Raw genomic sequence first — 25,548 nt, forward strand, 5'->3', positions numbered from 1 at the left:
GGTGTGTGGTGCCCTGCTGAGACAGCCAGGTGAGCATCCAGCCCTGGTACTGACTATAACCTGGGGCTCTGATTGCTAACATCCCCTCCCCCTCCCCTTGCCTAATCTACTGCCTTAGATTTAGTTATTTAACAAACGTTTGTTGAGCATTTGAAATGAGCCAGACGCTGTGCTAAGCCTGGGCTAGTGAACAGATAGAAAAGCCGGGGCATTTACCCTCTGGGGGTATATCATCTAATGGTGATAGTTGGTGGTGAGTAACTTAGATAAAGCAGTATAAGGAATTCTATCCTTAATGTCCCTGAGTTTTTGAACATTTTTACCAGGGCCAGGATTAAGGTAAGGTGAGTGAGGCAGGGTTATATAAGTATAGGGTAGAATCCTTTCTTTGTTTAAAATGATATCCTGTTCATCATGAAGTTTTTTTGGTGTTAACTCTGATTCTTAAAATATTGAATAAAAACATGGTTTATCTTGGTTACTGAGTTTCTTAGCATCCCAGTACATTTTGCTCCCAAAGTAAAGGCGTTCTTTGCCTCACCCTAATTCTGGCCCAGAAACCAAACCGAACTTTACTGTTTAGGCATGAGGACAATCAGCTGACACTGATACACTGGGTGTGTCTGAGTTGTGGCCCCCTATTCTTTTGAATTTGGGGTGTAGGTGGTTTGGCCTTGCCACTCATTTGCTGTGCCACTCCAGGCAAACACCTTTTCTTCATCAAAGTTCAGTGTCTCATCTGTAAAACACTGGACAGTTTTCTTTTTTGACAATGAGAAGAATGTCTTCTTTCAATAAATATTTATAGAGAACCTACTAGAGGGAAGCATTGTTACAGGCTCTAGGGCAACTGAAGCCAAGAAGACAATGTCCCTTCTGTTGTGCAACTTGCGTTTGGGGGAGGACAAATAAATAAGCAAATAAGATCACTTCAATGTATGCTACACATTATATTAGTGTGTGTGAGATCATGTTAGTACGAGAGATGTTACAGCGGGGGCGAGGAATGTTCTCTCAGGGAAGGTGATATTTGAGTAGAAACATCAATGATAAGCGGGCATGTGGCCTGAACCTCTCAGACTTACTACGTTTTTCCCTCTTTGACAGCTAATCTTTATTTTTATTTATTTTATAAGGACAGGGTCTTGCTCTACCACCCAGGCTGGAGTGCAGTGGGGCCGTCATAGCTCACTGTAACTTCAAACTCCTGAGCTCCAGCGATCCTCCTGCCTCAGCTTACCAAGCAGCCAGGACTACAAGTGCACACCACCATGACTGGCTAATTTTTTACTTTTTATAGAGATGGGTCTTGTCAGATTGCCCAAGCTGGTCTGGAGCTCCTGGCCTCAAGAGATTGTCCTGACTCCCCCTCTGAAGGTGTTGGGATTACAGGTGTGAGCCATGCTAGGCCATGACAGCCAATCTTTAATGAGCCTGAGTTTGTGCCTGTTATAATAACTATACATGCCCCAACTCAGCTCTCTCAACAATGGTGTGACATAAGGACTCTTGTTACATCATTTTAAAAAATTATTATTGATAAGGAGACAGAAGCACAAAGAGGTTAATTTGGGGAGATCACCAACTAGTAAGTGATGGAAAAGGTAATGGGAAAAGCACTAAAGGCGCAATGGCTTCAAAGCTTGAATGCAATGAATCAACACTTACTTAATGAGCATCTACTATATTCCAGGCATTAAACAATTAGGGGCATAATTCCTCCTCCTCCTCCACTTCCTCTTCCTCTCTCAACACCTAATGAACACTAGATTCTAGGCATGGTACAAACTTTTAAAATAATCCATTTTCGGGGGTGAGAGGGCTGTTCTATACCTTGATTGTGGTGGTGGTTACAGGTCTGTATGAATTTGTCAAAACTGGCAGAACTGGGCACTAAAAAAGGGTGAATTTACTGTATGTGGATTATATCTTAAACAAACTCAACCCTCATCCTTCCATCTGCACTCCCCTACCCCAGCTACAGAGGCAGGGGGGTGTGAAACGGTCCCTGCCCCTAGGCTGGGGAGAAGGGTGAGGGACCAGCCTTAGGGGGCGGGACCAGGTGAGCGCCGGGAGTTGTGCCCAGTGGGCCTAGAAGCCAAGGAAAGGGAGAAAGTGGCCCCAGCCGGGTGCGGGGGAGGGATGGGAAGAGCGGGTGGACCGCGGGGCGAACCCGGGAGGGCGGGGGGATGCCGGGAGAGAGGGAGGGACCTGCGGGAGGGGAGGGAGAGGCAGAGGGAAGGGAGGAGGAGTAGGCGTGCGCTCCGGAGCGAGCCGGGGGCTGCAAGGCGGAGACAGCCAGGCCAGCGGCCGCCGAGGGTGCCCGCCCAGGCGACCCGCCCTCCCGGCCGCGGCGCGGACGGACCGACGGACGGCGCTGCGAGCAGGAGGCGTCCGGCCATGTTCAGCCGGAGCTCCCGGAAAAGACTCTCCAGCCGCTCGGTGAGTGTCCCCCGCTCGAGCGGGGCCGATCGCCGGGCACCTCCAGCCGGCCGCGAGCGCCCGCGCGCAGCCCCACTGCGCCCCGCGGCTGCGCACCTGTGGCCCCAGGTAAGCCGGCCCCGCGGGCGGGGCGCGTCCAGGGCGCGAGAGAGCGCTCTAAGGCGCGGGAGGGGTTAAGTTCCAACCCCCCGGCTGGGCGACGGTGAGACCCGAACGGTGGCCCTCAGGGTCACAGTCTGGGGGATCCCTGGAAAGCCCCCTCGCTCCAGGCAAATCGGAATCCTAGCACCAAAGCTCCGGCGTCCAGCCACTTGGAGCTCTAGCGGGGACTTGGACTTTAGGGCTGTCTTTTGGGGTGTCCTCTGCTGCCCCCTTTCCGGGAGCACCAGCCCAGTCTAGGGCGGGCGCGCGATGCTCGCTTCTTGCGGACTCCAGGGAACTGAAGGGTCTTGCTTTTGTTTCTTAGAAACCCGTGACCAAGGTGTCTGGGGGAGACAAAGCCCCAGCCGTGGCCATTTCTTGGTGGTGTGGTGCCCATGCCGGAGGCAGCCTGCCTGGGTCCGCGCACCCTTGCCCAAGCAGGCGGGAGACCACCCTGGGGCACTGGCAGCGGCCCGCCCCGTGTCCCCCATACAGAAGAGGAGCAGTTGACTCAAATCACAGAAGGTGGGGTGGGAGGGGCAGGCCATCCTGCCAGGGACAGGAGTGGGGCTGTGGAGGGAGACCCCGTGGTGGAGACATGCGTGTGTTGTCTTTTTGTTTTGAAGTTGACCGGACTGGGGCGGATAGAGCGAGGCCAGCCATGTAACGCCTGTGGTGACCAGTGCCCTGGGTTCGCCTTGCATAAATGGAGGTAGGAAGCCTTAAATGCACAACACTGCAGCAAGAAAAAATATGCAATATGTAATATAGATATATATATATATTCCCCCCTGCCTTAAATCTCACTTGTAAGTCACATGGAAAGAATGCAAAGGCTGTTTCTTTAAGAGCGGAGCTACATCTGCTACAAATATTGGAGGTGGAAGTGGTGGCCAGACACTGGGAGACGCAGGAGAGCAGGGCTCAAGGCTGCGTTTCCCTGATGTGAGAACTGTGGATCCCCAGCACGGGCACTATGTGTCTAGGTAACTCACTCCAAAACAATTCACCCTGGGCATGGCAGTGTTGCCAAGTGCCACAGTGCTGTGCCTGTAGGATTCCCTGGACTAGCTGGTGTTTTCCAATTGTGTTTTTAATTCAGCGCCTGTAACTCTGGGTCCCAACCACAAATCCATTGCTGCCCGCCTGCGCCGTGTCAACCCTCTTCGGTGGCCAGATGTTTCTTATTAAATGTGCCTTGAGTGTTGACTTCCAGGCAGCCCCAGCTTGGATTGGAATGATTACGTTTGGGAGACAAGGGAGCTGGGTGCCCTCCCAATGCATCTGGCTGCTGGGGCTCTGGTTGGGAAAAGTTGGGGTGCAGGCTTACAAGCTGTCAGTTTGCTGATTTCAAGCAAGAGGTGAATCCTCCCTGGCGTCTTCATAAAAAGGAAAAACTGGTGACAGGAGAAAATTGTGCAATATCATAACACATTCTTTCTTGGATTAGTGCATCTTTCCCCCTTTCTCCACCACTCAAGCTGCTTATGAAGAGGGCTTTTTCTGGATGCTAGGCAGAAAAGCCTGCTTTGGTTCCACACGCCGCCCTCCGCCCCGCCCCCCCGCCACACCCCCCCCACGGCATTAGTGCATCTCTACTTTTCCCCATTTGTAATGTGTGCTGGGCACCCAGTTATAAGAAAACTCCCAACCAGCTCCTTCAGAAATTAAAGGCTTTTGTTCCTGCTTCAGATGGGTCTGGCAGCCTCTTTGCCTTTGTTTCAGGGCACTGAGCTCAACCCTTATGGCTCCCAAGCATTTAATAACTTCTGTGTCGGAGTCAAGGCAGGTGACCTTATAAATATGTAATTGGCAGACATAGACATTCATCAGTGGTACCGATGTGGTAGCCCAGATAGGTGTGCTGTAGCCCAGCCCCTTGTTTGGCCCAAATATGAACATGCGTGAAAAAATGAGAATAGGTGTAGAAGCCTTATTTTGTAAACCAAATCCAGCATGACAAAACTACCGAGTGCTTCCTTTTTGATGCATCTTGTGCTCTAGTCGGGGTGGGAGAGGCAGAGTAATGAGCAGCAGAGTAAGCGATTTCCAACTTTCCTTTCCTCCCCTATCTGCAGCCCTTGGGTCAGCTTCTGAACAGGGGCTTTTTGGGGCAGTGGCGCAGGGTGGGTGTGTAGCCTGACTTCTCTCCTTCACTGTGTGATCCCCGATCACCTGTCTGTCACTACTCTCCCTAGTTCCCAGTTTCCCTACTCTTAAGTGGGCATAATTATGGCATTTAATGCAGAGCATGATTGTAGGGATTAAATGAGATCTTGAAAAACACATGCTTTGTCCAGTCCCAGGCATATGATAAATATTTGCTAATTTTGTTAATGATTTTTAGCATCCCCTCAACCGCTGCTCAGGAGGAGACATAACTAGTGTATCTGGGGATCCTAGGGGTCCAGGGCCACTCTAGACCTTCATGATCACAGCCTTTGGAATAATTTTAAGCTGTTTTAATCTAGCTGATTTTGCAAAGGGAAAACAAGTGTTTCATTTTCAGCCCATTATGGAACTATTCTTTTGGAAAGAGACCCTTTCAACAGGCTTTACAGATTTTCATGCTGAAGCAATTGCCCTACCCCAGCAGAAAGACCACTTTGGCTCCATGAATAGGGTTTTTATGGCACTTCCACCCATTGCTGGAAAGGCAGCTCCTTGCTCTTATCCCCTCCTTTTCCCCATGGGCATACTTTTGGGTGACCTTTTGGAGAATAGAGATAACTATTTCTGGGTTACACAGCACGGTCTTCTTTTTGACAGTTTGAAACCCACTTTACACCCCTCTCACTGGGGCAGGCATGAGCCCCTGGGAGAGAGAGTTGTGCCTGGGTGGGAAGAAAAGGTGGGCCTGACACAGAGGCCGAGTGCTGCCTTTGGTCTGACCCAGGGAGAACGGAACTGTTCTCACCCGAAATACCAAGGAACCCTAAGATGATCACTTGTTGCCCTTGTTCACCGCATCATCCCCTTCATTGGCCTCTCTGGTCCCCTTCCAGTACTTTGTCCACACAGCAGGCATCTCTTAAAAACAGGATAGAATTGTGTTACTGCCTCCCGGCATGACGGCAGTAAAGTTCTAGGGAGGAAGTATGTTGTAAACAAGCTTTGCTTCCCTCTGACATGGTGGGGCTTTGAAGTTCAGATAGAGCAGGGCTGGCATTTGCAATGGCTTTAGCAAGCTGTGTGACCTTGAGCAAATGACTTAGGTTCCCTGAGTTCCATTTTCCTCACCTGTCAAATTGGCAGCTCTCTAATGAACAAATATTTGAGGGCTTGCTCTGCGCCAGGTGCTCTGGTGACACAGCAAAGAACAAAACAACATTCCTGACCTTATTCCACTAATCACATTTTAGATAAAGTAGTCAGGAAAGGATTCTCTGAGAGGGTGACATCTGAGCAGAGACCTAAATGAAGCAAGGGAGGAGGATCATGCTCATTCGCACCTGGTGCAGGTACTGGCAACATCACCATCTCGTGGGAGATTGTTAGAAATGCAAAGTGTCTGGCCCTGCCCCAGACCTCCTCAATCCAAACCTGAGCTTGAACGAGATCCCTGGCTGCTTCTTGTACGCATTAAAGATTAAGAAGCACTGAGTTAAAACACCCAGCACTGTGTATGGCAAATTGCTTTTCCTACGTCGAGTCTTCCTCTCTGTCAGGAAAGATGCCCACGGTCCTGTTGAAGTCTTGTATATTTTATGGGGATTTTCCTGAGTGATCATTTACTCTTTCCATTTTTGTGCCACTCACACCTTTAGGTAGCAAATGTGGGTTTTTTTAGAATTTCTAAAAAGAACAAAAACGAAAAAGCAAAAACCTCCAAGACACAGGTATTTATGGGTCTTGGAGTACAAAGGTCTCACAATTGTCAGCAGGACCTTTCTCCTTCACCTGATGTAAGGCAGCTGGGGGAGCAAAGGTGGCCACTGCGGGGCGCTCCCTGCAGGTGACCTATCCTGGAAGAAACATCACTTCAGGGTGGCCTAGGGGAGACTCTGCAGGGCTGGGCTGCTGAGGAAATTTTCATTAAGGAAGATTAGGGTATCTTCACGGACTGCCGCCAGAACAAAATCATTAATAACTAAGCACTTAGCTTACCCTGCTACGAGATAGCTTTCTGAGTGGGGGGGTTAATTGGCCTTGCTTGTTTGCAACCAGTTTGAACAGGGAGAGAAAAATAGCTATTTTTACAATGAAGATTTGCTTATCTACATGCCAAGAACTGATGAATAATAATAGCAATAATTATGGTAATACCAAAACAGCATCAGCAATAAGAACGAGCGCCTGCTTTGTCCGGGATCATGCTTCCGTCTTTTACATACATTTTAATTTAATCCTCACTAAACCCTATAAAGCAGATGTGATTATTTTTCTAGTGAGAAAACTGAGGCTGAGGGTTGTTAAGTAACTTAACCCAAGGTCACCTGGCTAGGGAGAATGCTGCTGGGATTTGGCTCCAAAACCAACTTTGGCTCATTTTCTTGTGATTCACTGCCTCTTGTTACTTGCTCTAAAGCAGTGCTCACAAACTGGAAGCCCTTGAGTCAAATCCAGCTTGCAGATAGGTTTTGCTTGATCCATATAACATATTAAATGAGGCTTTTTCTAACATAAGCCCGGGTTTCCGGCTTCTGTTGAAAAATCCAAAGATCAGGTAACATCCGGGCTACTTTCCTGCATTTCCGACAGTATCTGGCAGGAGCTGAGTAGCTGCCCCTTAGATGGGCGTGACCTCAGTTCACCATCCTCTCCAGCAATCTAGTTGAGTTCAGGGAACTCTTCAAATATTTAGGTTACCTGTCAGGGACTGGAAGTGATTGAAGCTTGCAAATCCTGAATGAGCAGTCTCATCTCCCGCAAAGAGAAAGTGAGCTTCTCTATCAGCTGCCATTTTAAAGCTTGACAGTGCCAGGAAAGTGTTTTACATCTTTTCTACCTTATCATTTATGACAGCCCTAGAAGGTAAGTGCAGTTATTTACATGCATTTTAACAGGTAAGGAAACTGAGTCTCAGAGGAGTTAAGTAATTTGCCTATGGTTACACAGCCAACTACTTAATGGTATTTTGTCCCCATCTGACTTTAAAAGTCTGTGTTCTGGGCCGGGACTTCTCAAACTTGCATACAAATTACTGGGGACTCTTGTTCAGAATTCAGATTCTGATTCTATAGATTTGAGGTGGGGCCCGAGATTTTACATTTCTACCAAGCTTTAAGATGATGCTGTGAAGCTGGTTGAGGGACCACACTTTGAATAGCAAAGGTCTAGATTGGTGTCAGTTAAATACAGCCTGCTGGCCAAATGTGACCCTTTTCCTGTTTTGTATGGCTCATGAGTTACATTTTTAGATGGTTGGGGAGAAAAATCAAAAGAATATAACATTTCACAACATATGAAAATTACATGAAATTCAGATTTTGGTACCCAGAAAAAAGTGTTATCCGAACAAAGTCATACTCATTTACTTACATCTTATCTATGGCTCAGATATTTAGGTTACCTATCGGGGACTGGAAGTGATTGGAGCTTGCAAATCCTGAATGAGCAGGTTTTTGTGCTACAGTGGCAGACTTGAGTAGCTGCAGCCGAGATTGTATAGCCCAGAAAACCTAAAATATTTAGTATCTGGATCTTTACAGGAAATATTTGCTGACCCTTGGTCTATATCACTATCTAGGGGAACATGCAAATAGCTTCTCTTAGTTTAGAATAAAGGGATCTGAGAATCTTTTGGAATCAGGGCTAGAGGAAAGACCCCCTCCAACTTAGATGAGAATGATGGTAAAATCGAAGGCAACCAAAGAGCTAGGGGACAGACCAAAGCGTTTTCTAAAGGGCATGTGGAGATGAGGCTTGCAAGACAAGATCAATGAGCCTCCAGTGGATTCTAAGCCCCTTGTAATCCCTTTAACGTTTCAGCTTTGCTGATAAATGTAGATTCAACTTGAGCATTAAAAGACGGGCTTTCCTAACAAGCCTCCTGGAGTCCCACTTTCATGGGCAACTGACGTGGAATGCCCAGTGCAGGGGGAGTGTTGTGAGATCGTTATAATTATGCAGAGCTGTTTGTCTCCAGACAACGGCTGCCTTTCCAGCCGGGATGCTTTGGCCGGGATGCAGTTGCTCCAGAGGCAGCACTCACTGGGCTAGTCAAGACTGCGCCTTGAAAAGCCTCCCTCCTTAGTTGCCTGGGCGATTGTGTTGATTGATGACTGAGGCAGCAATTCGGGGTGATGCCGGCCTGGTTTCCTTTAATGGATTGTAATTTGGCTAAGAAATGGGTTCCCGCTGATTATTTTGCTTGGGGAGGAAAAACACTCTGCCTCAGTCACTGACATGCCAAGAAATGGGAAAACAAGGAAAGGCTTTTTGGGGGGTGGGGGTTGGGGGAAGTGTAGATTGAGTTATGCCTAACATCAAGGCAGGGAAAGATACTTAGCTGAGAAGAAGGTTGCAGGTTGGCTCACTTTATGTCATTGGCATTTAATAATACCCCTGATAGAAGTTGCAATACCTTACAGGGTTTTTTTCTCTACAGGAAATATATCAGTTTATGCCAGTATATCTGTATTATTACCTGTTTTTGGAAATAGACATAACTATTTTAAAAGATATTAAAATATCTCACACATGTGCACACATTAAAAAATACATATCATAGAGGGGAAACCCGTTCTTTTTCATACCTTCTAGACCAGGGGTTGGCAAGCTGCAGCCTGTGGGACAAAATTAGCCTGCTACCTGTTTTGTATGGCCTGCTAGCTAAGAATGGTTTTCACATTTTTAAATCGTTGAAAAAAAATCAAAAGAAGAGTAACATTTTTGTAGCATGTAAAAATGATACAAAATTTCAATTTCAGAGTCCATAAATAAAGTTTCATTGGAACACAGCCATGCCTGTTCATTTAGTAACATCTGAGGCTGCTTTTGCAGTAGCAGAGTAGTTGAGACAGCCCTTATGGCCTGCAAAACTGAAAGTATTTACTATCTGGCTGTATACAGAATCAGTTTGCTCACCCCTAAGCTAAAGATATATGTTGTTTATAGTCTGATATTATTTCCTTAGGTTCATTCAGATTATGTATTAATATTGCTTTAACAGAAAATACACATTCTACATATTGTCTTTTATAGCTTACTTTTTTTCATACTTAGAAATACTTTCCGGACATTTTTCCGTGTCAGTATATAAAAGCCAAAAACATCTAATGTATTTATTAGGTTTCAGAATCCATTATATGGATTATGATTGAATCAGCATTTCTCCCTTCATGACCACTTTGGTTGTTCTCCATTGTTCCTAATTATATATCATATAATGATAGCTTTTCTCATGCTACAACATGCCTGTGTGTTTTTACTCAATTTTATGCTTCTGTGGTATAATTGGAATTACTAGGTGAAAGGAGGTTAACATTTAAAATTTTAAGCGCTCTTGCCAAATTGTCCTCCGAAAAGATGGTGCCAATTTGCACCCCCATTCTTTTAAAAATTTGAGTACATTTATGTGCTCTTTGGGCCGAAACTTTGAAACATCTCAACTTGTATAGCAACCTGGTAATTAATCCTTGTTTAATCACCCCGAGTGACAATTTGTGCTTGATGACTACTGAGAAAACACAGAGCATTGATGTCAGTCATCTTTTGTTCAAAATAAATTTTATTTGTTTTTAACCATGAACGCGATACCCACATTCTGTTGAAAGGTTGTCATTCCTCCTAATGCCTCTTTAGTTTAAGGTTGTTGGGATGAGTGAGAGCCTAATAAATTTGTTATTTTGTGGTTTCTTGGTTCAAAAAACTCAAAGGTTGTCCTTTAACCATGTGATTAATGAGTACCCCAGAGGGATTTCCCTATGGAGAGAGGAAGCATTCCCTAATGGGAATGACTTCCAGATCTTGAGCTTTTTGAGATCAAAGGGATTGAACCGGCCTGTGTATGGCAGAGTCATGGGGAACGATCTCCGGGGGAAATGTATATTTCTAGCCAGTGTCTCAGAAACTTCTATGAAGCTTGTAAGGGTTTAAATGAAAGGATTATAGCTGAGTGGTTAAAGGGACTGGCTTTGAAGACATTGCTGGAATTGTAGATTTGGCTTTGTCTCTCACCAGCTGAATGGCCTTGGGCAAGTGACTTAATATTTTTGAGCCTTGATTTTTCTCATCAGAAAAATAGGGATACTACTATTTGTCTCGTGAGCTTGTGGTGGGGGAATGCATGTAATGTGCCTCCCACTGTTCATGGCCTGTAACTTGGGCTTGATATATGTTTGTGGTTTCAATAGGGTTTAATAAAGACAGGGTATATGAGGAGGAAGAATATCTGGGTTCAAGGGCCTGGAAATTGTAGGTTATATAATCTATAACAAGTTACTTCCCCACTGTATTAGTCCATTTTTACACTGCTAATAAAGACATACACCAGACTAGGCAACTAACAAAAGAAAGAGGTTTAATGGACTTACAGTTCTGTGTGACTGGGGAAGCTTCACAATCACGGCAGAAGGTGAAAGTCATGTCTCACATGGTGGCAGACAAGAGAAGAGAGCTTGTGCAGGGAAACTTCCCTTTTTAAACCATCAGATCTTGTGAGACTTATTCACTATTATGAGAACAGAGGTGGCTCATGCCTGCACTTTGGGAGGCTGAGGCGAGTGGATCACGAGGTCAGGATTTCGATACCAGCCTGACCAACATGGTGAAACCCCGTCTCTACTAAAAATACAAAAACGAGCCAGGCATGGTGGCATGCACCTGCAATCCCAACTACTCAGAAGGCTGAGGCAGGAGAACCGCTTGAACCTGGGAGGTGGAGGTTGCAGTGAGCTTAGATCATGCCATTGCACTCCAGCCTGGGCAAGAGAGCGAGACTCCATCTCAAAAAAATAAAACTAAATAATAATAATAAAGAGAACAGCACAGGAAAGACCTGCCACCATGATTCAATTACCTCCCACTGAGTCCCTTCCACAATACATGGGAATTCAAGATGAGATTTGGGTGGGGACATAGCCAAACCATATCATTCTACCCCTGGCCCCTCCCAAATCTCATGTCCTCACGTTTCAAAACCAATCATGCCTTCCCAACAGTTCCCCAAAGTCTTTTTTTTTTTTTTTTTTGAGACAGAGTCTCACTCTGTCACCCAGGCCGGAGTACAGTGGCACGATCTCGGCTCACTGCAAGCTCCACCTCCCTGGTTCACACCATCCTCCTGCCTCAGGCTCCTGAGCAGCTGGGACTACAGGCGCCTGCCACCACGCCTGGCTAATTTTTTGTATTTTTAGTAGAGACGGGATTTCACCATGTTAGCCAGGATGGTCTCAATCTCCTGACCTCATGATCCGCCCGCCTCAGCCTCCCAAAGTGCTGGGATTACAGGCGTGAGCCACCGCGCCTGGCCGGGTTCCCCAAAGTCTTAACTCATTTCAGCATTAACTCAAAAGTCCACAGTTCAAAGTCTTATCCAAGACAAGGCAAATCCCTTCCGCCTATGAACCTGTAAAATCAAAAGCAGGTTAGTTACTTCCTAGATACAATGGGTGTACAGGCATTGGGTAAATACAGCCATTCCAAATGGGAGAAATTGGCCAAAACAAAGGGGCTGTAGGCCCCATGCAAGTCCCAAATCCAGTGGGGCAGTAAAATTTTAAAGCTCCTAAATGATCTCCTTTGACTTTGTGTCCCACATCCGGGTCATGCTGATGCAAGAGGTAGGCTCCCATGGCCTTGGGCAGCTCCACCTCATTAGCTTTGCAGTATATAGCCCCCTTCCTGGCTGCTTTGTCAGGCTAGTGTTGAATGTCTGCACCTTTTCCAGGCACACAGTGCGAGCTATCAGTGGATCTACCATTCTGGGGTCTGGAGGAAGGCAGCCCTCTTTTCACAGTTCCAATAAGCAGTGCCCCAGTAGGGACTTTCTGTGGGGGCCCCAACCCCACATTTTCCTTCTGCATTGCCCCAGCAGGGGTCCTCCATGAGAGCCCTGTCCCTGAAGCCAACCTCTGCCCTGGTACTCAGGCATTTCCATTACATCCTGTGAAATCTAGGCAGAGATTCCCAAACCTCAGTTCTTGACTTCTTTGCACCCACAGGGTGAACACTATGTGAAAGCTGCCGAGACTTGGGGCTTCCACCCTCTGAAGCCACAGTCCAGACTGTACCTTAGCCCCTTTTAGTCATGGCTGGAGCCGCTGGGACACAGGGCACCAAGTCCCTGGACTGCACTTAGTATGGAAACTCTGGGCCCAGCCCACAAACCCATTTTTTCCTCCAAAACCTCTGGACCTGTAATGGGAGGGGCTGCTGCAAAGGTCTCTGACATGCTTGTTTGTCTTGATGATTAACATTCAGCTCCTCATTACTTATGCAAATTTCTGCAGCCAGTTTGAATTTCTCCTCCGAAAATGGGATTTTCTTTTTTAGTGCATTGTCAGGTGGCAAATTTTCCTTTTATGCTGTATTTCCCTTTAAAACTGAATGCCTTTAACAGCACCCAAGTTGCCTCTTGAATACTTTGCTACTTAGAAATTTCTTCTTCCAGATACCCTAAATCATCTCTCTGAAGTTCAAAGTTCCACAGATCTCTAGGGCAGAGGCAAAATGCCTCCAGTCTCTTTGCTAAAACAAGAATCACCTTTGCTCCAGTTCCCAAGAAATTCCTCATTTCCATCTGAGACCACCTCAGCCTGGACCTTATTGTCCATATTGCTGTCAGCATTTTGGGCAAAGCGATTCAACAAGTCGCTAGGAAATTTCAAACTTTCCCACATTTTCCTGCCTTCCTCCAAACGTTCCAACCTCTGTCTGTTACCCAGTTCCAAAGTTGCTTCCACATTTTCAGGTATCTTTTCAGCAGTGTCCCACTCTACTGGTCCCAATTTACTGTATTAGTCCATTTTCATGCTGCTGATATAGACATACCAGAGACAAACAATTTTTTTTGTTTGTTTTTTGACTGAGTCTCACTCTATCGCCCAGGCTGGAGTGCAGTGGCATGATCTCAGCTCACTGCAGCCTCTGCCTCCTGGGTTCAAGCAATTCTTCTGCCTCAGTTTCCTGAGTAGCTGGGATTTCAGGTGTGTGCCACCATGCCCAGCTAATTTTTGTATTTTTAGTAGAGATGGAGTTTCACCATACTGGCCAGGCTGGTGTCAAACTCCTGACCTCAAGTGATCTGCCTGCCTTGGCCTCCCAAAGTGCTGGGATTCCAGATGTGAGCCACTGCACTGGGACCGAGACTGGGCAAGTTACAAAAGAAAGAGGTTTAATGGACTTATAGTTCTACATGGCTGGGGAAGACTCACAATCATGGCAGAAGGTGAAAGGCACATCTCACATGGCAGCAGACAAGGGAAGAGAGCTTGTGCAGGGAAACTTCCCTTTTTAAACCATCAGATCTCATGAGACTTATTCATTAGCATCAGAACAGCTTGGGAAAGACCTGCCTCCATGGTTCAGTGTCCTCCCACTGGATCCCTCCCACAACATGTGGGAATTCAAGATGAGATTTGGGTGGGAAGACAGCCAAACCATATCACCCACCGTGAGTAAAAGCCTTTCATTTGGTGAACGGGAGTGATGATTCTTGTCTCATGGCTAAACTTAGAAGAAATAGAATGGAGGGCCTCCTTGTGTAGGACTTTAGGTTCCAAAGGAATGAGACTTCTGATAGAATAATAGATTCATATTGCGTGTTACACACTCACTTTAGGTGAAATGGAGGTTGATAGAATTGGACCCTACAACCTCACAATCGTTTTGCCTAAGTGAATTATGCATATGATATTTATAAAAACAGTTTGTAAACTATAACAGAAAGATAACTTTCAAACTCTGCCCCTGGGGTCAGTACATAAAAAGGGGCCTTTCTTAGACCCTGCGTCCCACCAAATGGACAATGGAAATTCATGTCCGTGATGAAAACCACACGTCATCAAGGCAATACTTAATCAGTTTCCCCCTAGCCTGCTTAATGAGTTTTTTTGACTCCCGTTGTGCCACATTAAACATTTCCATTTACATGATCACAAGCCCCTAAGTAGAAGCTCCCTCATCTGAAGCATGAGAAACATGGATATTTCTATAAAATTTGAACCTGAGATCACACTCTGGAAGCTCCTGAGATTAGATCTGGCCTGTAGGTATATTTTGTTAGCATTGCACAGGCTTTACATTTTAAATTAGTGGCCAACATTTAAGATATTGTGTAAAAATTCAGATTTTGGCTTTCTCTGGAAAGATGACAAAATCTGGCAAACCTAGTCTAATATTTCTTCTTTTCCTTTAAGATGAAACATGTGCTCAACTTTTTCACAGTTTCCACCATTCGCTATTGTCTTACACCTGGCCTGCCTTGCTCATTTACGTTACTGGTTGGCCACTGCAGACATCAGATTTTGTGACTACTGATTTGAAAGAAACCAGTGAGTGAGTGTACATGACTGGAAGGATGTAATGAATGGTGGGGTGGCATAAAGTCACTACCTGGCAGGGGCAGCTGTGCTAAGCAAGTCATCTCAGCAGCTAAGCCCTCCCTTTCTGGGAGATACAGTAAAGGAGGAGCAGACATTACTGAGGGCCTGCTGTGTGCTTGGTTTCTTTCAGGAATCACTTCATTTCATACTCAAAACAGTTTCCTGAGGCGTGTCTTTTATCTTCCACTTTTTAAATATGGGGACGCAGGGAGGTTAGGTAGCATGCACTCATTCACATTGGTAAATGAGTAACGGAATCAGGATTTGAAGTCAGGTCTTTGAGGCTCCAGATTACAAGCTCTTGAACCCAGAATGTGTTTAGCTCTGGCATTTGATTCTTCTGGTCTAAATATAAACCTGTACCTTGGGGAAAACAGTTTTATATTCTCTATGGCCTGGGGATGAGATCTGACTAGTGTCTAAAACAGAACAAAATGTCTGAAGAACCCTGGACTAGCTGGTTTATTTAGGGCAAGAGTCTTAAAAGGGAAACCCCTTCAAATTAGAGGTTGTGGGGTTGAGCTTACTGAGGTGTCTGAAAGGTGCCACCTTGAGAAAAATCGAATCGAATGCAACGTGACTTCCAGTTCTATAGGAGGCCACTTGCAGTTTTCTAATCAGATCTGACTACATTAAATGGGGCTCCATTCAGCTTGCTAAAAACTTTGGTGTAAATTGGGCTGTCTGGGAGAGTTTGTGTGGGGGGAGGGCAGCTTTAAAAATTCCATTTGCATAATGTTTCCTAGAGGAAAACTCTACAAAAGGGATCAGTCAAGGGAGGGAATGTACAGTACCTCCTTTTAGCAGCCTACTATACATCAACAAGCATAAAAATAAACAAGATGGTCGTTATCCAGCCTTTGGACCTAGGCTTTTGAATATATGTAGCAACCTTTGGTGTCACATTGGCAAAACAGACACAAGCACATTTGACTGTTGGAAGGCGTTTAATGAGCACATTATTTGATTTTTATGTTTGGTAAACTACTTGGTGATGCAGAAACTGCTTTCACAATTCTTAAAAACCGGCTCATTATATGAACCTATAACACCCAGAGTGGGTTCTCCTACTTTGAGTGCTGAGGAATTAGGCCTCCAGGGGACTTATTAAAAGAATGCAGGTGTTTGCTTTCTTCAACAACACTATGAAATTACCCTGATAATATAATTTCCTAAAGTCTTTTGTTCCACAGTCAGGCACCCAGGGGTACTCCCTGTTATTTGCATCGTTGGTGACTTGCCCTTTGAAACTCCTCCAGCAACGTATTCAGTTGTTTGGAAACACAATGACAAGCTCCTCTCATCTTTATGAAGCCAAAATTTGGAGACAATAGATAATTGAGGAAAGTGTTCTTCATTTTTGGGTTTGGCATGTTTGTAGCCGCAGAGAAGGACACATTACATATGTTTTCCTAGGTTCTGGGAGATGGAACTTTTTTTTTGAAATAAAATTTTAGTGTAACAGCATTTTTTTTCCTGTAAGACTTCCATGTATTTTTAAATTGTTTTTGAGCTTTGAGTTGGTAGGAGGTGCTCCTTACAACGTTTGATTTGCAAACATTTATTCCTTGGTTTAACCCTTCATCATTATGACCACCATCACTCAACTGACTCACCACAAACTGGGTAAATACTTATCTTTCTTTAATTATCTTGGTTTTTAATTAACCTTTCTTAAATGTATGCATAGCTTCCATTTTATTTCGATGTTTAATATTAGAAGTGTTTTGGGTCTTTATTTAGTAGTTTGTTTTCTTTTCCCCCCCAAAAAATTCAACTTTTCTTTGAGATTCAAGGGTACATGTGCAGATTTGTTACATGGATATGTTGCATGATGCTGAAGTTTGGGGTACAAATGATTCCATCATCCAGGTAGTGGGTATAGTACCCAATAGGTAGTTTTTCAGCCCTTGCCCTCCTTTTTCTCCTCTACCCTCTAGTAGTCCTCTGTATCTCCTTGATAAAAACATTTTTAAGGCAGGTGTATTTCTTATTCTAAAATAATTTTGGTCAAATTGTTGGATGATAAATATGCAGTTTAGACAATTTGGGAAATGCGGCAAAGTCCAGCGATTTATGCAAAAAACAAGCACAACTTTGTAATCCAATCACCAGTACACTTAGCACTAGTCTGTGATTTCCTTCTAGTCTGTTTTTCTGGAGGCCAGAAGTCCAAAATCAAGGTGTCATCAGGGTTGGTTCCCTCTGGAGGCTCTGAGGGAGACTGTTCTGTGCCTCTCTCCGAGCCTCTAGTGGCTGCTGGCAATCCTTGGTGTTCTTGGCTTGTGGATGCATCACTTCCGTCTCTGCCTGCATCATCACATGCCATTCTCCCTGTGTATTCTGTTTCCCTTCCCTTCTCTTATAAGGACCTATCATTGGATTTAGGACTACCCTAGGCCAGGATGAGCTCATCTTAAGATTCGTAACTACATCTGCAAAGATCCTTTTTCCAGCTAAGTTCACATTTAGAGGTAGACATATCTTTTGAAAGGGTACCATTTAATCCACCATAATAGTTTTGGTAATAAAGCATATGCAGTTTTATATATATTTTTTTAATTTATTATACTTTAAGTTCTGGGATACATGTGTAGAATGTGCAGGTTTGTTACATAGGTATACATGTGCCATGATGGTTTGCAGCACCCATCAACCTATCATCTAGGTTTGAAGCCCCGCATGCATTAGGTATTTGTGTTCTAAATGTGTTATTTGTAAAAGCACTGTGGCTAGAAAGGGCTGGGCCTTGACTTTGGGGCAGCTGTGTGAGAAATATGCTATACTTGACTTTTCGAGGCACAGTTGGATGCTTGAAACAGGAAAGGTTTGTATTGGTTGGTGCAAAAGTAATTACAGTTTTTTGCCATTAAAAGTAATGGCAAAAGTCACAGTTACTTTTTTACCAACCTAATACATGCTACTAATAGTGGATGGAATTCTGTGATGGAATTTGCCGTCTGTATTGATGAGTTCCGCTCCCTGAATCAGTTGACCCTCAGGTCACCCTCCAAAGTCCATCCATCTTCTTTTAGCTTTTGTTGGGCCTTGCCAGGGGAGTGTATAGGAAATGAACTAATAGTGTGTGGACAGTTATTTGTGGGAAGAGCTTTTGACCCTGGGGCCTTTTAATTATTGTCTTTGTTACATAATTCATTTTCAAAGGAAAAAATAGGCATCCTTAGAAAAGGAAATTCTTAGCTATTTTAGAAATGGGTTCCAACTCCAAAAAATCCTGCCAGAAATTGCTGTCTCCACCCCTTACTTCTCTGTCAACACAACCAGAAAAATATGTTAATTGTACTACCCCATTCCCTGATTTCTTTTAGATCCAATATGAAAGGATCCAGGTTTAGCAGAGTAAATTATCTGAAACAAAATAAAAATAACTTCTGAGTTTATTATCATCATATTAGGTACATTAACTAAACATTTTCAATGTGCGAGGAATATTATATTCTAAGTAATTATTAAAATCATTTATGAGACAGACACCAATATTCATATTGTTCTCATGAGGAAGGGGATGCTACAAGTTTAAGCGACAGGCATACCTCAGAGATATTGAGGGTTTGGTTTCAGACCACTGCAGTAAAGGCAATATTGCAATAAAGCGAGTCACACACATATTTTGGTTTTCCAGTCTGGATAAAAGTTATGTTTACACTATGCTGTAGTGTATTAAGTGTGCAATAGCATTATGTCTTAAAAAAAACAATGTGCATACCTTAATTTAAAAATATGGCTGGGTGCAGTGATTCATGCTACCTGTAATCCCAGCATTTATGGAGGCTGAGTCAGGAGGATCACTTGAGCTCAGGAGTTTGAGACCAGCCTGTAAACATGGCAAAACCCCATCTCTACAAAAAATACACACACACACACACACACACACACAATTAGCCAGGCGTGGTGGCATGTGCCTGTAGTCCCAGCTACTGGGGAGGCTGAGATGGGAAAATCACTTGAGCCTGGGCAGAGGTTGCAGTGAGCCAAGATGGCGCCACTCCACTCTAGCCTGGGTAACCGAGTGAGACCCTATCTCCAACAAATAGAATAAAATAAAAATTGTATTGCTATAAATGTTAATGATCATTTGCGCCTTCAGCAGATTGTAACCTTTTTGCTGGTAGAGGGTCTTGCTTGGGTGTTGGTGGCTGCCGACTGATCTGTGTGGTAGTCGCTGAAGGTTGGGGTAGCTGTGGCAATTTCTAAAAATAAGACAGCAATGAAGTTTGCCCCATCAGTTGATTCTGCCTTTTGCAGCAGTTTTCTCTGTAGCATGCAGTGCTGTTTGAGAGCATTTTACCCACAGTAGAATTTCTTTCAAAATTAGAGCCAGTCATCTCTGACCCTGCTGCTGCTTTATCAACAACATTTATGTAATACTCTAAATCCTTTGTTGTCAGTGCAACAATGTTCACAGCATCTTCAAAGAGTACATTCCATCTCAAGAAACCACTTTTGGTTTTCTTACTTATAATAAGCAAATCCTCATCCATCAAGTTTGATCACGAGATTGCAGCAATTCACTCACATCGTTAGGCTCCCCTTCTAATTCTATTTCTCTTGCTATTTCCACCATATCTGCAGTTCCTACCTCCACTGAAGTCTTGAACCCCTCGAAGTCATCTGTGGTTGGAATCAGTTTCTTCCAAATTCCTGCTAATGTTGATATTTTGACCTTCTCCCACGAATCACAAATGTTCTTAATGGCATCTAGAATGGTGAATCTTTTCCAGAGGATTTTTTATTCGCCTTGCTCAGATCCTTCAGAAGAATCACTATAGCAGCTGTAGTCTTACGAGATGTAGTTCTTAAATAATAGACTTGAAAGTCAAAATGACTCCTTGATCCATGGACTGCAGAATGGATGCTGTGTTAACAGGCATGAGAACACATTCATCTCCTTGTACATCTTCAGCAGAGCTCTTGGGTGACCAGGTGCATTGTCAATGAGCAGTCATATTTTGAAAGGCATATTTTTTCTGAGCAACTGTTCTCAACAGTGGGCTTAAAATATTCAGTTAACCATGCTGTAAACAGATGTGCTGTCATTCAGGCTTTGTTGTTCTATTTATAGAGCACAGGCAGAATCGAATTCTTAAGAGCCCTAAGATTTCTGGAATGGTCAGTGAGAGTTGGACTTGACTTAAAGTCATCAGCTGCATTAGTCCCTGACAAGAGAGTCAGCTGGTCCTTTGAAGCTTTGAAGTCAGACATTGATTTCTCCTCTCTAGTTAGGAAAGTCTTAGATGGCATCTTCTTCCAATAGAAGGCTGTTTCATCTACACTGAAAATCTATTGTTTTGTGTGGCCACCTTCATCAATGATCATAGCTGGACCTTCTGGATAACTTGCTGCAGCTTCTCCATCAGGATTTGCTGCTTCACCTTACGCTTTTATGTTATACAGATAGCTTCTTTCTGTAAGCCTCGTGAACCAACCTCTGCTAGCTTCTAATTTTTCTTCTGCAGCTCTTTCACCTCTCTCAGCCTTCATAGATTTGAAGAGAGTTGGGGACCTGCCCTGGATTAGGCTTTGCCTTAAAGGAATGTTGTGGCTGGTTTGCTTTTCTATCCAGACCACTCACACTTTCTCTGTATCAGCCATAAGGCTGTTTTGCTTCCTCATCATTTGTGTGTTCCCTGGAGTAGCATTTTAAATTTCTTTTAAGAACTTTTCCGTTGCATTCAAAACTGAGCTCTTTGGCATAAGAGGCCTAGCTTTTGGTCTATCACGACTTTTGACATTCCTTCTTCACTAAGCTTAATCGTTTCTAGCTTTTAAAGTAGGAGAAGTGCAACTCTTCCTTTCACTTGAACACGAGGAGGCCACCGGAGGGTTTTTAATTGGCCTCATTTTGATCTTGTTGTGTCTCAGGGAATAGGCAGGCCTGAGGAGATGGGAGCGAGATGGGGAATGGCTGGTCTGTGGAGCAGTCAAAACACACACAGTTATCAATTATATTTGCCATCTTATATGGGCAGAATTTGTGGCTCCCGAAAACAACTACAATAGTAACATCAAAGATTGCTGGTCACAAATCACCATAACAGATATAATATCGATGAAAAGGTCTGAAAGAGTTCAAGAATTGGCAAAATGTGACACAGAGACGTGAAGTGAACACATCCTGTTGGAAAAACAGCACTAATAGACTTATTTAACAAAGGGTTGCCGCAAACCTTCAATTTGTAAAAAATGCAATATTTGCAAAGTGCATAAAGGAAAGTGTGATAAGCTGTGGCATGCCTGTACTTCCCTGTGTTACCTTGGTCACGCAGCTAGCTGGTGTTGAAACTAACATTAGATCTTAGGACTCTGACCACAGACTTCCAGCTCATGTAATACACCTGGCTCTGGATGGGTGGTACAGGCCCGAAATCAGTGGTTTTTCACACTTTATTATACACTAGAAGCACCTGGAGGGTTTCTCGCCATCTTCAGAGTTTCCCATTTATTAATTCCTAGTTGGGGCTTAGAATTTGCATTTCCATAAGTTCCCAGGTGTTGCTGCTTGTCCAGGACCACAGTTTGAGAACCACTGGTCCAAACCCTAGCCCAGCCCTCCAAGACTTAACAGTCACATCAGAGAGACCAAATAAACAGATAAACATATATGGCTTAAATGATTTAAATGACTGTTCAGTTCAGCAGTCCACAAGCTTTCTTATCACGAAGTCGTTTAGAGTACAGTTAAACAACAGGTAGGTGTTGAAGGCTAGGAGTTTGGGTGGGAAGGAGAGTTTGTTTGCCTTGAGCTTGAGTATGTTCTTCACCTCCTCTTCTTCACAATCACTTAGAGACTATGGAGTTTAATAGATGATCTTTAGGATCTTTCATCAGATGGAAAGTATAATAGAACCAGCAAAGGTGTATGAAAATGACTAAAGATTTATGAGAAGTTAATCATAAAATACAGGGTAAGCCTACAGAAATCAAAATAGTATGGTACTGCATCAGGAGTAGAGAGATCCCTGCGACAGACTACAGCATCTTCAAAACTAGATCCAAGTCACTATGGGACAATGGTGGATGAGAAAGGGGATGTTTAAAAGTCCTGGGGAGATGGAAATGTAATAATAGACACAGGGGAATCATAAAAGGGGGAGGGCTGGATGGGGGAGGGTTGAAGAAATACCTGTTGGGTATAATGTTCACTATTCAGGTGATGGGCACCTTAGAAGCCCAAATCTCACCATTGTGCAATATATCCATGTAACAGACCTGCATGTGTACCTCCTAAACCTTTTTTTTTTTAAAAAAAAAGCCCTGGGAAAAAGGTACAATAAATGGTTGAAGTAATTAAGAGATGAATCAAAAACTTTTAATTAAAAAATTGAAACTGTATTATGGATGAATGTTTTTACAAATTTAGTAAGTAAAAGGCGTGTCTAAATTTAGATATTTTTCTCTTACTTTTTCTTCCCCTTACTCCCTATCCTCTGGCCACACTGGCCACCTTGCTGTGCCCCAGACAGAAGGCACATCCCTACCTCAGGGCATTTGCCCTTATGGGTACCTGCCACAGTTATGCATGAAGTTTGCTCCCTCACTGCCCTCCAGGCCTGTAAAATAACACTCCATTCACTCACTCCCTTTCCCCTTCCCCCTTTTCTGTTTTTTTCATAGCACTCATCACTGCCCGACATATTATACTTTTAGTGGATTGTTTTTCATTGTGCCTTAAAATTAATTAATTTAGCCTACACAAGAATTTAAACCTCATAAGCATGTTTAGTTCCATGTCTCTTTGGTTCAATTCTCTAGCACCCAGAAAAATCCTGGTGTTTAGCAAAAATCCTGAATATTTTGAATGAATGAATACATGAATGGATGACATGAAACTGGAAATACATGAATGGATGACATGAAAGTCATAAAGGAAGATGAACTATTTTGACATGAATAACTTGAAAATTGTCAAAAGTCAAAAAACATTGAGAAAATTATTTGGAGAGCCTATGTTATGGAGAGACCCAATTTTTAAAAATATGAAAAACAACTCTAATAAAAATAAACATTAAACAGCTCATTAGAAAATTGGGCAAAGTATCCTAGCAGACAGATGTGTGAGAAATTATCATTTGTTGTCTTAATGAATATGTAACCATTTCTAGTGTTTCTATTTATTTGTGAGTCCAATCTAAATATCCATTAGATAATAGGTGTAGAATGATGAACTCTGTGTTCTGTGAATGATAGCATCTCTTTTCCTAGAAATTATTTATTTGTTTTTAAGACGGGGTCTTGCTATGTTGCCCAGGCTGGTCTTGAACTCCTGGGTTCAAGCATTCCTCCCACCTCAGCTTCTCAAAGTGCTGGGATTACAGGCGTGAGCCACCTCGCCTGGCCTTTTCCTAGAAATTATTAAAATAGTAGGCATACTCTCATGTTTTGGTTGAGCTTGTTTCACTTCTGTCAAGAAGATTAAAAGACCTCTTAAGTTTCCTTAGGATTTGGAATTGCCCTTGGTTGTAAACAAGATTGACAGCTGTGATAGTTTAACTGTAACGCAAAAGAAGACAGGAAAATAACTATAAAACAACAACATCTACAACATCAAAAAATCACTTCTGTATCTAGAGACCTGGGCATTTGGACACTCAGAGGTACATTTCTGTTTTTCATGTTACAATGACATGAGAGTGGTGCTACTGGCATTCAGTGAGCTGGGCAGTGATAGTAAACATTCTGTAATCTGAGAGAGAGCCACCAAATGAAGGTAGTCCTGCTCAAATGCCAACAGCAACCTCCCATTCATGGAGATGCATCAGACACTCCTGCCAGCAGCAACTCCCTTGGGGAAGTGCACAGGACTCCTCTGGTAGTGGAAACCTACTTACCTTCTCCAGACCTCAGTTTTCCTCATCCATAAATTGAGGGAGATAGACTGTAGAATCGGGAAAGGCCCCGTCATCATTAGCACATGGTGATAGTATTGCTGGGCTTTATTGTTGAGATAGCCAACCAAGCAGATTTTGGCAAGAAGAAATTCAAGAGAACAGAACTTCTTTACTCAACCCCCTTGATTTCCTGGAGGAACCAGAAAATCTCCGTTCCCTTTATAAAGCATGCAGTTAGTAGGTCCCTCTCCGAAGCTCTCATTCTTTTGATCCCTCTAGTTGTGTTGGAGAGTTGTATATTTAACAAGAGTGAGTTGTGTTTTTTTTTAAATAGGTGTATGCTGTTATACCTGCTGTTGTAATTACACGTTATTTTTGTGAACCCATGAAATATGAATGTGAAAAGAAAGAATTGTTGTTTCTCTGGAAACTCAGCTGAATGCTTGGAAATGTCTGAAAAATGTATGCTAAACAAACAAACAGTTGAATCAGGTTTTGAGAAAAACAACTATAAAAGATTAGGGATGAGACAGAAATTATGAAAGGACCTACATTTAAAAAGAAAAAAACAAAACAGTGCCTTTAAGTTCTGACACTGCTCTTAAAAAATCTTTTAGACTTGGAAATTGAAGAGAATGCATTGTATGTGTGTCTTATGCATGAAATGTAAGGTACTCTAATCTGTAAACTCATGGGCAAAAGCTTCTCCACAACCATAAAATGAATGTATGGTTATATATCTCAGGAAGGACATTTGAGATTTAACATATATACGTATTTTGTGAGTCCTTAATGTGACAGATCTGCTGGTTGTCGCCACATTCATTGTTTATTTCTTTCTTAGAAATATAACCTTCAAATTATTGTCTGGCACGTAACCTGAGAATTAAGACAATATTTCCCAGCCCTCGTTGCTCCTAGGGGTTGCCGTATGACTAGGTTCTAGCCAAAGGAATATAAATGTGAGTGGTACGTACAACTTCTGGGAAGTGCTGTTTAAGGGAAACCCTTTACCTTTCTTTCCCGCTTCCTGCCCACAAGAATGTGGATGTGATCCTTGGAAGCCCTGTGTTGAGGAAAGCAGAAAAAGATAGGCAGTGCCTAGGTCTCTGATGACCATAGAGGTACCATAGTAGCCCTGAACTGCATAACTCCAGACTATCTTTAAATGGGAGGGAGTTAATTTGTATCTTGTATAAGCTGCTATTATTTTCGGTTTTCAATTGTTCTCAGCTGAATTTCATCCCAAATGGATTTTTTTAAAATTACTGACTACAGATGTTGCTTATATTAGATAAGAAGCTCTATCACACCAGGTACAGCCCTAGGGTCAAGAATTAATTTTGACTACTTCAAAAGATTTGCTAGAACAGTCATTTCTAACAATAGGCTACACACTCTGTTCTCAATGGTTGAAAATCCAAAATCATTCTTTTCATTTTCAGAGCACTTGCTAAGGGCATGTGTGCTATTGCAGAATATACTGTTTTGAAGCAGGATGACTTCATTTGAAACTTTGACTTTTCATAAGTTACTAGATATAATAGATATTAAAAGGAAGACTTTTTTTCATACTCAACTTCTCTGTAAATTTATGTCATTATCTATCAAGGAATAACCTGGGACAT

The 25,548-nt window shown here is 43.3% G+C and overlaps 1 long non-coding RNA gene across 4 annotated transcripts in view; it reads left to right on the plus strand.

The window, feature by feature from the left end:
* The first annotated feature begins 2,303 nt into the window (after positions 1 to 2,303).
* LOC134735495 (uncharacterized) overlaps positions 2,304 to 25,548 on the plus strand; it is a 100,683-nt gene continuing 77,438 nt past the window's right edge. For 3 of the 4 annotated variants that reach the window (XR_010118672.1, XR_010118673.1, XR_010118675.1), the window contains exons 1-2: positions 2,304 to 2,442; positions 3,210 to 3,295. This is a non-coding gene — a long non-coding RNA (uncharacterized lncRNA). The other variant, XR_010118674.1, reaches the window with a different exon arrangement.

This window comes from Symphalangus syndactylus, chromosome 21, assembly GCF_028878055.3.
Source record: "Symphalangus syndactylus isolate Jambi chromosome 21, NHGRI_mSymSyn1-v2.1_pri, whole genome shotgun sequence".
Taxonomy (NCBI): domain Eukaryota; kingdom Metazoa; phylum Chordata; class Mammalia; order Primates; family Hylobatidae; genus Symphalangus; species Symphalangus syndactylus.